Raw genomic sequence first — 14,032 nt, forward strand, 5'->3', positions numbered from 1 at the left:
TCTTCCCTGCCTCTAATGGTGCATTCATATGTTTCCCCGCTAGTTACCGCCAACAACTGTTGAACAGTGGACTAGTGTGAAATTTGGGCACATGAAACAAGCAAATGGAGGATTAAGACATTGCTCCACAGCACTACCAGTGTTCAACAAATCCTCAGGGCAGATAACATCAACATTAATTGGATAATGAGACAAGTGAGCCACCACCAGCACCATCACAGTTTCCTGTCAGTCTAGACCCCTTACATCCCCTTGAGGACAGCAAAGAGGAGGACACACATCAATGCTGTGTTCAGAGGGAACACACTTCGTTTAGACTCGACATAAATTAAATATGACGCCCGACTCTCTCTTGCCCCTCTTTTGTCTCACCTCTCTTCTGTCTGCCTGCTGGGTCTCCTTGCCCCCAGAATCATAGTCCTGGTCAGAGCCGTGTATATCACCTCTGTACTGTATCCCTTGTCTTCAAGCTGGCATCCATCACTCTTAGAGGCTGTGTTTAGTCGCAGCCTTAAACACTGGGAGGCAGCTGAGCCACACTGAGCTGGGCCCCATTGCCTATGACAAACTCCACTACATGCTCAGTGTTGACCAATAAAAGCACGGCGCAGTCTTCCCTGCACACCTGTAAACATGATGAAGCAAAGAGGAATGACTTGGTGCTGTAAACTCGAATGGTCGCAGTTGTTTTTTGTTACTGATTTTAAACTTTTCAGCACCCAAGACAACCAGCACCATAAACCCCTCTTCAGTTTGCCATTTCTATGACTGGTCAGGGACCAACTAGGAGTCTGTCCAATCATAAAGTAAGGAAACTGTCTGTCTGTTATCAGCATATCTCAAGAACTGTCCATCTGATCTACTTCACACTTGGCAGGTGTGTTGCTGAGGACCCAAGGAAGTGCAGTGTTAAATCGTGTGCAATTTAGACATTGAATAAAGAAAGTACACGGCTCTGTGCTCGGCCCCTGAACAGCATGTTTTGAACGGGACCTGCACTCGTGGTGTTACGTGACCATCGTAACAGGCAAACATCTGTATGGTCTGAACCTGGCAGACACAAGGACACGTGTATTGACATGACTTTGTGTCATCCGTGTGCACTCTGGAGAAGATGAATAGTTTGGGTGATATTTCGGTGTTACAGACTCTCAAAATTAGATAAGTGAAACCTCACTTTTATGATTTAATGACTGACATTTAAAATCCTTAAATGATTTAACTGTTTTCCCTTGTTCCTATCCGTCACATATGAATATGTAACATGTATACCCGCCCACCTGCTTTTGATGGTCAATGGGAATGATTTCCGCACATGGACCGGGAGTTGGCGTCCTTTTAAACCGCACACAGAGGGGATGCGGTGGGCTGCGTGACTGTTCGCCACTGTGCCTGCTTCCGCACGAGCGTTATTGGCCGCCACCGCGCTGTGGGCGGGACACGACGCTCTGACTCAGCTGTGAGTCACCGCACGACATGTCTGTCACACACTGCATGCTGATGCGTTCAGGGACTGTGGAAATAAATGGGTGTTTCCATTTTAACACGGCATGTAAGAATCTCAGGGAATTTAAGCAGGGAGAATCTATAGATGTAGCCTATGTCTTCATGTTATTCTATATGAACAGGTAATTTAAAAGGTTTAGTATTGAATTGTCAACATAATTAGGCCCATTGATTCTCACAAACCTGATAGTAAAGGTTAAATGCGACCTGTATTGCTTAAACCCAGCATTTCATAACTTTATCCTATTTAATTTGTACCTTAAAGCTATCGTAAAGTGCATTTTATAACGTTATGTAGCATCTAAAATCTAAACTGAGCCGAGTTTTTTACGATGTGTTGACCACCTACGGACAGAGTAGTAGATTGTCGTATATACTACCTCACTCATGACACATAAATGCAGCACCAAACTGGCTGTTCGTACATGACTTCGCATTGGCCGCGATCTGTGACATTGGAGACGGTGGACTGAGTCTGTACGAGGTCCATCAGTTTTTTTTTTTTTTTTTTGCTAAGATAGAAATTAGACATCTCATCAGCAGCGGAGTGAGCTTTCTGCCGTGACAACAACCCCGAAAGCCATTTCTTCCAAGTCTATTTGTCTACTTTAGCTCCGTGCTGGACGGATCTGCCATAGAGGGTGAGTGTCTCAAACTGCATCTTGAACTCTTGTCGGGTGTTTTGGTGTCTGCTGGTCTTGGTTATTATTAGTTTCTTACGTTTCTCTGTCCCTCTCTATCTGTCCGCGCGTTGCCTCCTTATTGAAGCACCTTAAACATGGTCAGAAAGTAGTTCTTCCTGTGGTAAACATATGATTTGAACGTGCATATGAGTGTGGACAGGCACTGTTGTCTGTCTACATCAGTCAGCGTCTTTCTCAAGAGGAAAAGCGCAGCGTGGAAATCCCGTTACGCATCACTGTGTCGCGCATGAACCGTCCATCGCCAAACTGCACTGGGAAAATGGTTGTTTGGTGAATCTTACTTGTTGTTTAAAGCTGACACACGATATAACCACACTTCGGGTATATGTAGCTTAATGCATTGAAGCTGCTTTTCAAATCGGCATACATGTGACACACCAGACATGACTTATTATCATAAAATCTTAGATTTTGGCAATGGCCGACATTCTTCCGCTGCTGAAATAGACAGTGGCACCGGGGAGGATCGTTCCTCAAAGTTGAATTTACATGAAAGTGTGTTATGATCGGCGCATTATTTGTATGCCGAATTTAGCTAAGGATTTTAAAGATCAACATGCAGGCCTATTTTCTTTATTCCTCCGTGAGATATACTGTATATACTTTCCCGTAAGGCAACATCAATAACTTGTTAGATTATTTCAGGGGGTCCGGTTTGAAAAGGCTTTCAACCATAACCTGTGGGTGTTGGATAACCTGGCCACGGTGTACTCTCCTGTCGCTCCGGGCAAAGCTGCTGCTGCTGCTGCTGCTGCTGCTGCCTGGATTATATAACCAAGTTGTGTTTAGCTCACACACACCACCACTGACTGACAGACATATCCTGATCTGCTGCTGCGCTGCTCCAGTGTAGCTCAGCAGCCCCTGTGCTGTGGTGGTGTGTGTGTGTGTGTGTGTGTGTGTGTGTGTGTGTGTGTGTGTGTGTGCTTAGACGCATGCGTCTAGTGTCATCAAGTTCAAACTGTGAGATTATTCTTTTAATGGTTAGTGTGGTGGTAGTTGTAGTAATAGTAGAAGCCTATTTATATTGTGTTTGCACACAGTGTACAGCAGGCTTGCAATTTACTATTATTTTTCATTATCTATTAATCTGCCAAGTTATTTCACAATTAATCGATTAATCATTCGTCTATAAAAATCTCAAAATAATAGATAATATAAATTAAAAATCTTCATCACAACTTTCCAGAGCCCAAAGTGATGTCTGTTACAGTTAAGAAGCTGGAATCAGCGATGTTTGACATTTTTCAATGAAAAATGCCTGAAATGATAAATCGATAATCAAAATAGTTAGCAATTCATTTCCTTTCACTTGACTAATCAATTAAGAGTTGTTGCAGCTCTATACATACCTGTTGTTTCCATGCTGTTGCACTTCTACTTTACTTAAGTCCTTCCATTTTACTTTATACTTCCGCTCTACACTGCATTTCAGAGGGACATATTAAACTCCTTTTCCATTACATTTATACATTTATATGTATTTTTACAAAATACAAAAAACTTTATGAAATTATGAAACACAATACATTCTAAAAGATCAAACTAGTGGTTCCCAGCCTTTTTAAAGCGTGACCTTTTACAATGAATTAGTTAGGGGCCCTTGCTTTTGTCTACGAGTTGTGAGCAGTTCCACCTAAAAGCCCATCCCCATCCCCTTCCTGACTTATTACCCTGCATCTTCCGGTGCCCTGTCGTGTGTCATGGCTGTGTCTTGCATTGTCTGACGCTATCCTGCTGACAGAATCTCCACGGACAGACAGACATATAAACACCTGGCGAAGTATTCAAAATTGCTTCGGTGGTATTTCACACTACAATAGGTGTCAGAATAGGGAATATAGGAATAGGACAGGCTTCATGTTATAATAGTGTCAGGATCCATTCTTCTGCATAATCAATACTTTCACTATTGTTACTTTTAGTACATTTAGCTGATGATACTTTCACACGAGTAGTCTTTGAAAGCTTTAACTTGTAGTGGAGTATTTTTTACATTGTGGTATTGGGACCAGTTTACTCAAGTAGATCTGAATACTTCTTCCATCACTGTACTCATGATGACTTTATGGTGCTTGACAGAAGTATGATCACTTCTTCTTCAGTGAGACGAGTACTCAGATTTTCTTCAGTAGCTTTAGTAAGGTGCTTTTAATGGATATATTCTCAGCATCCATCCAGAATTTGTGTGAGATAACTATACTTTCTGTACGTATCAGTCAGTCACTGTGTCTGGCCTGAATGAATCGGCTGCTGTCAAATGGCCATGGGGACTGCCGGAACTTTGTCAACGGGATTACACAAGCGACCAGGCTTCTAATTTAGCAGCTAATCCAGATTAAGGTGCCGTGGTTCGTCTGTGCTCCCAGCCTGGGGCTCAGACACTGCGGCCCGTCTGGCAGACAAAATCAGCAGCCGTCCAGCAGCCAACACTGGATGTCTGAACACTGGGATGATACATTCAGGACCCTGAACTATGGCCAGGTCCCTGCAGTACATCTGAAATGCTAGCTGAGAGCTGAGACTGGTGCCTGGCCACATTTTGGTGGTTAGGCACCAGTCTCTTAAATTTTGGAAACTGGGCAGTAGAAACCATAGCTTACTTTTTACCTTAGAGTGAATGTTGTTTTTGCAGCTTAAAAGGGTTTTTATAAGGATTTCCAGATAAAAGTTGAGCTTTTTTTTTTCTTCTTTTAATCAAATCTGATCTCACTTTGGAAATAAAATTGGCAAGTGCGTCCCTTGCTGCCACACTGAACTGTTGACCCACAAGATAGAATAGCTGGTGTTCGAAGCAAAAGCATGGGTGAGTTTGTTCTCTCCTGACCAAATAAACTGAATTTAATAATCCAGAGTTCAAATACAACACTCCACAAATGAGGTGTGACTTCAGGGCGAAATCTTAATGAAACGCCTTAATAAGCGCCTGACCGTCTCAAAATGTCTGAGGGTGAAGGAGGACCTGTGGCCGCAGACAGCTGTCTTGGTGTGAAGAAGAGCCTGGTGCTTGGAGAGACCATCCACACAAATGTCTGGCTGTGTTCCAGTCATGTCTTGCTCTGAACAGGACAGCTCTTAATGGCATCCACCAATATCCACTGTACTCTCCACATGCAAATACAATATAACGCCGTCTTCTGTCACGGAAAAATGATTAGTTGCGTGTCATAAAGGGGGAAATAATGAAGTTTCCGACTTCAGAAAAGCAAATCTGTCTAAGATCAGGGACAGGTGCTATATTTCTCCCTGAGTTTGAAACCACTAACTGCTGGTTTGGTGTTTCTGTTTTTTCTGACCTTCTCCCTTTTTAATGCATTTGGCATTCAGTATGGAGAATCTGACAGAGAGACTGAAAGAGACAGAGAGAGAGAGGGAGGGAGAGCTCTGTGAACTATAAATAGACAGTGGGAGAGTGGTTGTGATGATAGCATCGCCACACAATAATCCCTCAGTAGGACTGCCGTTCCACTGCACTACACTCGCCCTAACAGTGAACAGGTATGCCCTCTAATTTACCCTATGAGCAGGGTTATCTGGTGAACCTGAGCCTCTGACCCTCTGCTCAGTTTCCCTGCGTCTACATGCTTGTAATAAGCTTGTTAATATGGACCTGTGGATGAAGGGGTATGTTTCACTAAGGCCTGAACAGTCTAAATTCAGAATAATCCTTTTAAATTTGAAGTGTAAGGGGGGGCTTACCGGTCAGTCAGACAGCAGGCGGAGGTGCAGATCATGTTCCTGCAAATGTTGTGGGCTTCAGCTGCCATTTGTTGAATGTCATGCTGGACCCTCACTGTGGCTCCCATCGGCTGTCGCTCACCAACAAGATATTGACTATCATCAGTTTCAGTCCCCAGAAATACTGCTCTTCACTTGATAAAACACTTGTGTCGGCTGTGAGCTCTAATCACAATAATACAGATGAAAAGGCGGTTAATTAAGACGTTCTTAGAGAGCTAGTTAATATTGCAGTGTTCCTGAAGGGCTGACCGTTCGATAACCCCGGTCCCCATTACTTGAGGTTGCAACACCCTGTCTAGCTTACTGTTCTCATACAGCACATAAACAGTTAGCTAGTTAGCTAATTTAACTCACATAAGTTTAAAAAAATCTGTCAAACTGACTATTAATATTTTTAGGTGACTTTTTTAAAAACAAAAATATGCATCTACATAGAGGAGCTCCATTTCTTGCTCTTTATCGGTCTTTTGCCTCTCTTTCGGTGGAGCCAACGCAACGTCTACTTCATCCTAAAAAAAAAAGGGTTATTGTTGATTGTCAAGACAATCAAATACCGATTCGGATGTAGATTACCATGGCAACAGTAGAGGCTTCGAAGCTTCAAATCAATTGGGTCAACCCCAAATCCCACAATCTAATGTAGGGTGTTAATGATGTGCTCACTCTTGACCTTGTAGGCAATGCTAGGTTACTACTAATGCTAATGGTTGCGAATTACGTTACAGCAGATGAATACACAGGGAATAGGTGCTTGGGGGCGGAGTTTAGTGACCAATTAGCCGCCTCAAAGACTAACTAATAAATTGTAAAGCTTCACCTTCTTCATCCAGGAATAGACAGGCTGTCAAAAACCACAACATGTTAACTTGACAAAATACATATGGCAGCTTCTTCATCAAATGAAATGTAGTCACCAATGGATGTAAAAAGGTCTTTATGACACTGACGAGTAGCCTACTATGAATTATTTGTAAGATTTACAGGAGCATGCACCTTTAGTTTACCTCATCACTTGTCAATCCACCATCACAATACACGGTCTAGTGTGTGTGTGTATGTGTGACAGCACTATATTCTCAGTGCCTTTACTTTGAGCGGAGCGTTCACCATCGCCCCACCCCTTCAGGCGCTGACCTCCTTTTCATTATTCACACAAGCGGCACCTTTTCTCGCTTCCTTCTTTCTCTTTCTGTCGCACATGGTGATTATGTGTGTGTGTCTCTCTGTGTGTGTGTTTATCACCTCTTTCAACTTTACTTTAAAGATCTACCATGAGGCATTATGAGGAACAAGTGAGACATTTTCACACACGCTAATGTTTACATCTTTAGTACTTTATGTTTATTGCCTTCTGTGAGCTTGGGTGTGCTCCGTAAATCTGTAGATTATCTTCGTAATGAGTGCTTCACATGAATAACAGTGTTTCTTATCTATTTGAGATCTTGTAACATTCAGAATATGGCACAAAGTCAAACTGGAATAGATTTTCTCTGACAGACATTATAATATGTTCATGTTAAACAAAACGTGTTGTAATGTGGCACAACGTGGAAAAAAAACCAACCAGAAATCTGAGTTTAAAAAAATCCACACACTTGGAAGTTCATTCTCGACCTTGGAATTCGTAGTATGACAAAAAATTGCAACTCAAGGTCCGCTTATTGGCTTCTCGTCATCTCACAAGGTCTTCATCAGCAGATGGAGTTCTCTCAGCTGTGAGATTAATCTGTTGACATGCAAGCTCAGTAGATAATACCCAGATCATTTTCAGGACTTCTTGTCCATGTTGGTGTAAAAGTATTTGCTTTAGTTATGAGAATTGTTTTTATATTTTATTTGTTTTGTTTCTATTTTTAATAATAAGGCACTTGTAAAACCATCAAGCTGGTTAGTTTAATTAAAACCATTTATTTAGTTTTTTTTGTTTTAATTATTAAATTAATTATTTACATTATTAAATTATTATTATTCCAGCAAACAACAGTTTAAAAACGTTCAAAAAATGAAAAATCTTACTAAGATTAATTTACTTTAAGCTCCAAGGAAAAGTGTTATGCTGTAAGCATGACTCATTACAACATTATATGCACATGTTGTTTTCCACGTACCATACTTACAGAACGTTTATGATGTGCGTCACAATGCACTTAGTATCTAATGACCGTGGAAGCATTGTGCTGCATTCAGAGATCCCGAGGAGACAAGACTACGCAAGTATAGATCTGAGGCACACATGCTGTACATGCAGAACACACACACACACACACACACACACACACATTCAAGCACACATGAACGGGGGGATCGGATGTCAGAAGAGCAGCGTTTGCAGAGCAGGCCTCTTAATGAGAGCCAAAAGAACAAAGTATTAATAATAGATGAGCCTGCATTCAGAGAGACGATGGATGGATAGACAGACAGACAAACGGATGGACGGACGGACGGACGGACAGACATATGTCTTGCGGACATCCAATATTTAAAAAAATGATGCCCCTTGCATGGTATCACATCATTTTAACGGTGACCCTCTAGTCTATGTCTAGTCTTGTCTATGACTATGACCGATTTACACATCATGATGTTATCTATGAAACTCCACAAACATCTGTCTAGTCCACATTTTTTTATTTTTCAGATCAGAACAATGAAGTAACTAAACCACACACACACACACACACACAGATGTTAGCATGTTCCCTCCCTCGACACAGTGACTCATTGCTCCACTACCTGTAGAGTAGTCCGTGTTACGTCAGGTACTCTGTTGGAATACCCCCTCCCACACACAGCCTGCCTCCCACTCTATAAATGTGCAAATGACAGTGAGAATATGCTGTTCGGTGCTCGACATATTGTCTCAGACTCACTGAACGAGAGCAGTTCAACATTTGAATCGTCAGGCTGTGGTGATACCAGCGTGTGTTTTGCATTCAACAGTGTGTGTGTGTGTGTGTGTGTGTTCACAGTTGGTTTACTTCAATGTGTCCCTCAGACTGGTGTTGCATGTTAAATGGGGAAGATGGATGACACAAGGATCTGACTTCATAAAGAACTCATCTCAGTTAAATAACAAGTAAATAACTTTAGTCAAGTGTGCTGTGTGACGTATTCATTTGAAGTACGAGGAATCAGCGGGGAAAAATGTAAGAAAAGTAAAAAAAAAGTAATGGTCATTACATGAAAGCTGTGTAGCAAAAACAACTTCAAGGAGTCTTGAGTGTAATTTTTGGTAGTAGTACCACAGTTGTGGCCGCCAAATGATGATGACATCACTCATCAAGAGTAAGAGTCTACAGCCGCCGTGGCCCTGTGATGCTATACTTGGACACATTGATGTTTTGAGCTAAATGCTAATGATAGCATCTATGGTGGAAGCAGCGCTGTTGGCAAAACAAAATCCAAGGCATTTTACAGAAAAAAAGGCACAAAAGACCATCTTACTCTGTTAAGTTTTTATCTTTGACTAATACAAGTGCTAATTCACATTTACTTTAGGGCTGCAGCCAATTATTATTTTCATTATTGGCAAGTCCCAACTTGAAACACGCAAGTTTTTCGATAAAATGTAAGATAAATTGTCTCTAAAACAATGAATAGATATCATGTTTCTAATCCTTTGAACGGTGAAGCTAGTAAAAACACATCATGTGGCTTTAGTTAAAGGAATAATTTCAGGAAATATGTTTATACACTTTCTTGCTGAGAGTCAGAGGAGAAGATCGATACCACTCTCATATGTGTAGGGTTAATATGAAGCCTTCGCCAGAAACAGCTAGCTCTGCTTTGACAAAGTTTTTACTCTAATATTATTTTCCCATGTCAGTGCAAAACCCCAAGATATTCAGTTTAATATGATACAAAAGAGAGAAAAGCAGAAAGTCTTGTATACTCTGTATTTGAGAGGTTAGAAAATGGTGGCGATCATTTCTCTGTCAATCGATTAACAGATTAGTCGACTAATCTTTGCAGCTCTTATTTATTCTCATTACTGTTTACTGTATTTTTACTTTTTAGAATTGTATGCGTCAGCAGCTGTGTACTTTTTTCTCCTTTTACTTAAAGTGACATTTTGTCTGTTCGTGCAGTCTTGCAGTTGCCAGCACCTCTGCAGGACATGCTATGTGCAGAGCTTCTCTATTTTCATGACATTTTCTTACTCCGCCATGCTCAGCCTGCAGACGTGTGTACTATAGATGTTATCTAATTGTTGACTGAGATGTTTACATTGTGTTGCTTTTTTAGATAGCAGATCCTAGAAGTGTGTACTGACATGGGTTTACATGGATAAAAGTGTGTACTCAGTCTATATTCAGGACGATGTGTCCTCCCACTAGCAGCTACAGTGTTTCATAAAGCACAGTGTACAGTCATTAACACAGTATTGCATTAGGGACTGCCCACGCCGAAAGAATCAGCCATGGTAAATGAGTGAGGGAGTGTTAACAGGCCAGGCCTGATATTGGGATATTTGGCTCGCAGCCACTGTATGATTATGGCCTAATGATTATATACTTTGTTATACAGTGCTGTGTCAGCTTGGCAGCCATTCAAGTGGCTCATATCTGTGTCAGTGGTGCAGAGTAGCATTTGGGGAGATTACTGTTTGGGTCTTTGACTGAATGATGATGTGTGTTACACCATAATTTGGGCTTTGTGTGGAAGCAAGTAGTGTGTGTGCGCGTGGGGCCACAAATTCACACACAGCTGGTCATGCATGCACATACTGCACACAGTTGAATCAATCGAAATGCACAAGATTGATGGCCCAGAGTATGCTGCATTGCTCCCTCGTGAAGACAAAAACAGACAGCGGCGCCCAACCAGAGGGTCAAACACAAATATGAGGGGTCATGAGAGAGTTAACAAGACAAGGGAAGAAGAGAGGCGACACTGTCATTAATAAATGGTAATAAAGCATTTCATTGTTTGTTAACAGTGCAGTGAATGTAACATTTATTGATGATAATAAATCAAATCAAATCAAAGTGTTACCAGAAGAGAAAATAGGCATGTTGAATTTAATCACATCTGTTGCTGGACATATGCAACCTGTGACGAGGGGTCGTGGGTGTAGGTCTGCACTGTGATCGTATGTTTATATCATGGGTCTGACTGCAAAATACAGATTTTAATTAGACATATACATTCTATCTAATATGCTGTATATATATTGTGTGTGTGTGTGTGTGTGTGTGTGTGTGTGTGTGTGTGTGTGTGTGTGTGTGTGTGTGCGTGTGTGTGTGTGTCGACAGCTGTGGCCAGTTCTCATGACTCTCTGGCAGGCTTGTTCCATAGCGGATTTCTCTGCTCAATTATTAATGTGAGGGACAGCAAACGCATCGCTCTGCCCTGTAAGGATTGTGTGTGTTTGTGTTGGTTTGTGTGTGTTTGTGTGTGGTCAGGTGTTTGTGTTTGCTGTGGGTTATATTGTGTTTCTGGGCCACTACACAGGGGGATTTTGATTAAGACCGTTGCAGATGAGACTGGGACATTGCTGTTTTGGACGGGGCTGAACTGGACCAGTCTTACGCTGTTTTAGCTTTGGACCATACCACACTGGGCCAATCTGGACTAGCCTGAGCCCAGGTGGACCAGGCTCAACTGGCCTGGTGTGGGAGTAGACTGATGTTTGAGTAGTGTGTTTAGACAGGATCACACCAGATGTTTCTGGACTGGATTCAGGTCAGATCATTTTCCTCCAATTTTCCATCCTATTAGCTCTTATGTTCCTGAGGCCTGCAGAAGCAACATTCAGGTTTTCCACGTTGTGTTGTTTCCAGTAAACCTCACATTTCATTTCACTTTCCCTGTATTTGTTTGTTCGAGCAGTTTGGGCTGAAAAGGCTTGGAAGCAGAGCATTTTTCTTACAGGTTTGGTTTGGCTCACAATCACTATGCTGAAGGAGAAAGTTAAACTAAATATTTAGTAGTCCAGTTTGTTTTTCTCCCCTCCAGTCATTGCCCTGCTCTGACAGCCTTCCCTCTGATATTATAAAGATGAATTTTAGTTTGTTGCACAATAGCTTCTCTATTTCAGCTCTTCTGTGAGAGCTATGCTCTAAAATCAGCTGCTGTTGGTCTCTTTTTGTGTGTTCATGCCTCGTACATTACAGCGACGACTGAAAATGGGATGTAGAATCAACGAAATGTAGAATCGATAAGCCTATAGCTTCATGTACAGACATCCGTGTACTATAAAACTGTCTGGATGTGGTCTGTAACATGTATTGACTTTTTAATGCTCTGTACAGGATGTGCAGATTCACATGTGAGCACCACAGACATATTCATGCTACTTGTCTTACATTTTATTGCAGAAAAACCCACTGACTGGGTCTGAAGTTGAAGTTGGATGTGAATGATGTTTCCGTTCATCTAGTCTGTTGTCGTCCAGTCTTTCTGTCAGGGGGTTGGTGTATCTTTAGGGTGTAGCAGCAGAGATCTTAAGGTGTTGAATGGTTTGTGCTGACTCCTGCCTTGATATGCCTTGATGTTCTGACAGTAGAGCCACCTGAGGGAGTCCCACTGACATACTCTTTCTCACATACACTGTTCTGAGAGGTCAAGAATGAATTTCCACGAACCTACTGATGCTTTAAAATTATAATTAGATGATGCGCTTTGAAATCATTTGCTGCGCCACTTTCACCACCTACTTATCTTCCATTCTGATTCTTAATACTGCAGACAATCTGATTCACAAGCTGAACTGGGTCTGAAATGCTTGAACCATATCAAGATTTAAAGGTTACTGTTACACATCACTCGTAAGGCCTATACACCCTACCTGACTTCATACGTCATCTGAACTACTTTCAGTTTCTGTGACTTGAAACGTTCCTGCTGAGCCTCACATAACCTTGTCCAAAGTGAGCTTAAAGGCACAGTTCATCCCAAAATGAGAAATACATATTTTTCCTTTTACCTGAGATATTGGCCTTCTCCTCAAATATAATGGAACTAGATTGTATTCAGCATAAATACAATTTAAAATTCGGCAGCAATGTTTTTTTCCAGAAATCATGACCCGGTTACTCAAGATAATCCACAGACCTTGTTGTGAGCAGTTTCATGTAGGAACTATTTTCCTTCTACCAAACTAGACCCTCCAAACGTATCACCGCATAGTAGAGGGAAGCGAGCATCTACTCATGCGGCTAGCTTGCTAAGCTAACTTAGTAGCTTGACAAACTGTCACCTTTTTCATGCTGAACCATTTCGCGAGACAAACTTATTTCAGCTTGTGGACTTCTTTCGGCTAATCCAGAGTGTGCAACGGCTCTTGGCCCCTGACCTACTGGGGGCCCAGAGTCACTGAATACAAATGAGGTTGTGATAAATTAATTAACAGCAAATTTGTTTGTAATTACTGTATGCACCGCTAAAGAACTGAAATGATAGGGCACCCAAGGCAACACCTTGCCCCCCAAGCGTTGTGATCCAGCCCTGCTCATTATCGCTGAGATTTCTGGTCATTAAAAAAATATTCTGGTGACCTTTACTTTGACAAAATATACTGTGTTGCTTGTACCATACCCACTTTCAGCCATGGTGCAGTTATTTTAATACAGATCAAACCACTGTTTTATTATCACTACTCAGCTTTTCTGAAGTCTGTCTAAACTCCAAAGCATCCTTTAGAAGACGCAAAAGTAAACAGTTACAGTAGTCAGAGGACTTCATCACAAAATAACATTGACCATCACACACTGATGATATATAACACAGGATCTCCGGGGTGGGAGCTTCAGCGCACACACGGCCATGCAGGTTTCGTGAGCAGTGACTTGCCACAGGCTTCTTACAGAATGTAAAATAACAATTGAGCCCTGTTTTCTTGCTCAGCTGTAGTTTTTATGTTTGTGTGTGAATGTTTGTGTGTGAGCACCACAAACACAAACGCTTTGTGTCGACCGACTTCTTTTTTGGACCAACGCATGTTCGTCTGTTTTCCCCCCAAATATGTTTTTTTTTTGTGTGTGTGTGTGTGTGCAGAGCAGAGTGTGGACAAAGGACTGGGTGTCTGGAGAGGGTGCTGGGGAGGGGAGAAGGGGATGATGGGTGATGGGTGGGGGACT

At 41.8% G+C, this 14,032-nt stretch overlaps 1 protein-coding gene across 1 annotated transcript in view; it reads left to right on the plus strand.

The window, feature by feature from the left end:
• Positions 1-2,011: 2,011 nt before the first annotated feature.
• Positions 2,012-14,032, plus strand: part of sertad2b (SERTA domain containing 2b) — a 38,684-nt gene continuing 26,663 nt past the window's right edge. The window contains exon 1 of the mRNA XM_073482453.1: positions 2,012-2,147. The gene's annotated coding sequence lies outside the window, so the exon portion shown is untranslated. The remainder of the gene's footprint in view (positions 2,148-14,032) is intronic.

The sequence above is a fragment of the Pagrus major genome, chromosome 15 (genome assembly GCF_040436345.1).
Source record: "Pagrus major chromosome 15, Pma_NU_1.0".
NCBI classification, from domain to species: Eukaryota; Metazoa; Chordata; class Actinopteri; order Spariformes; family Sparidae; genus Pagrus; species Pagrus major.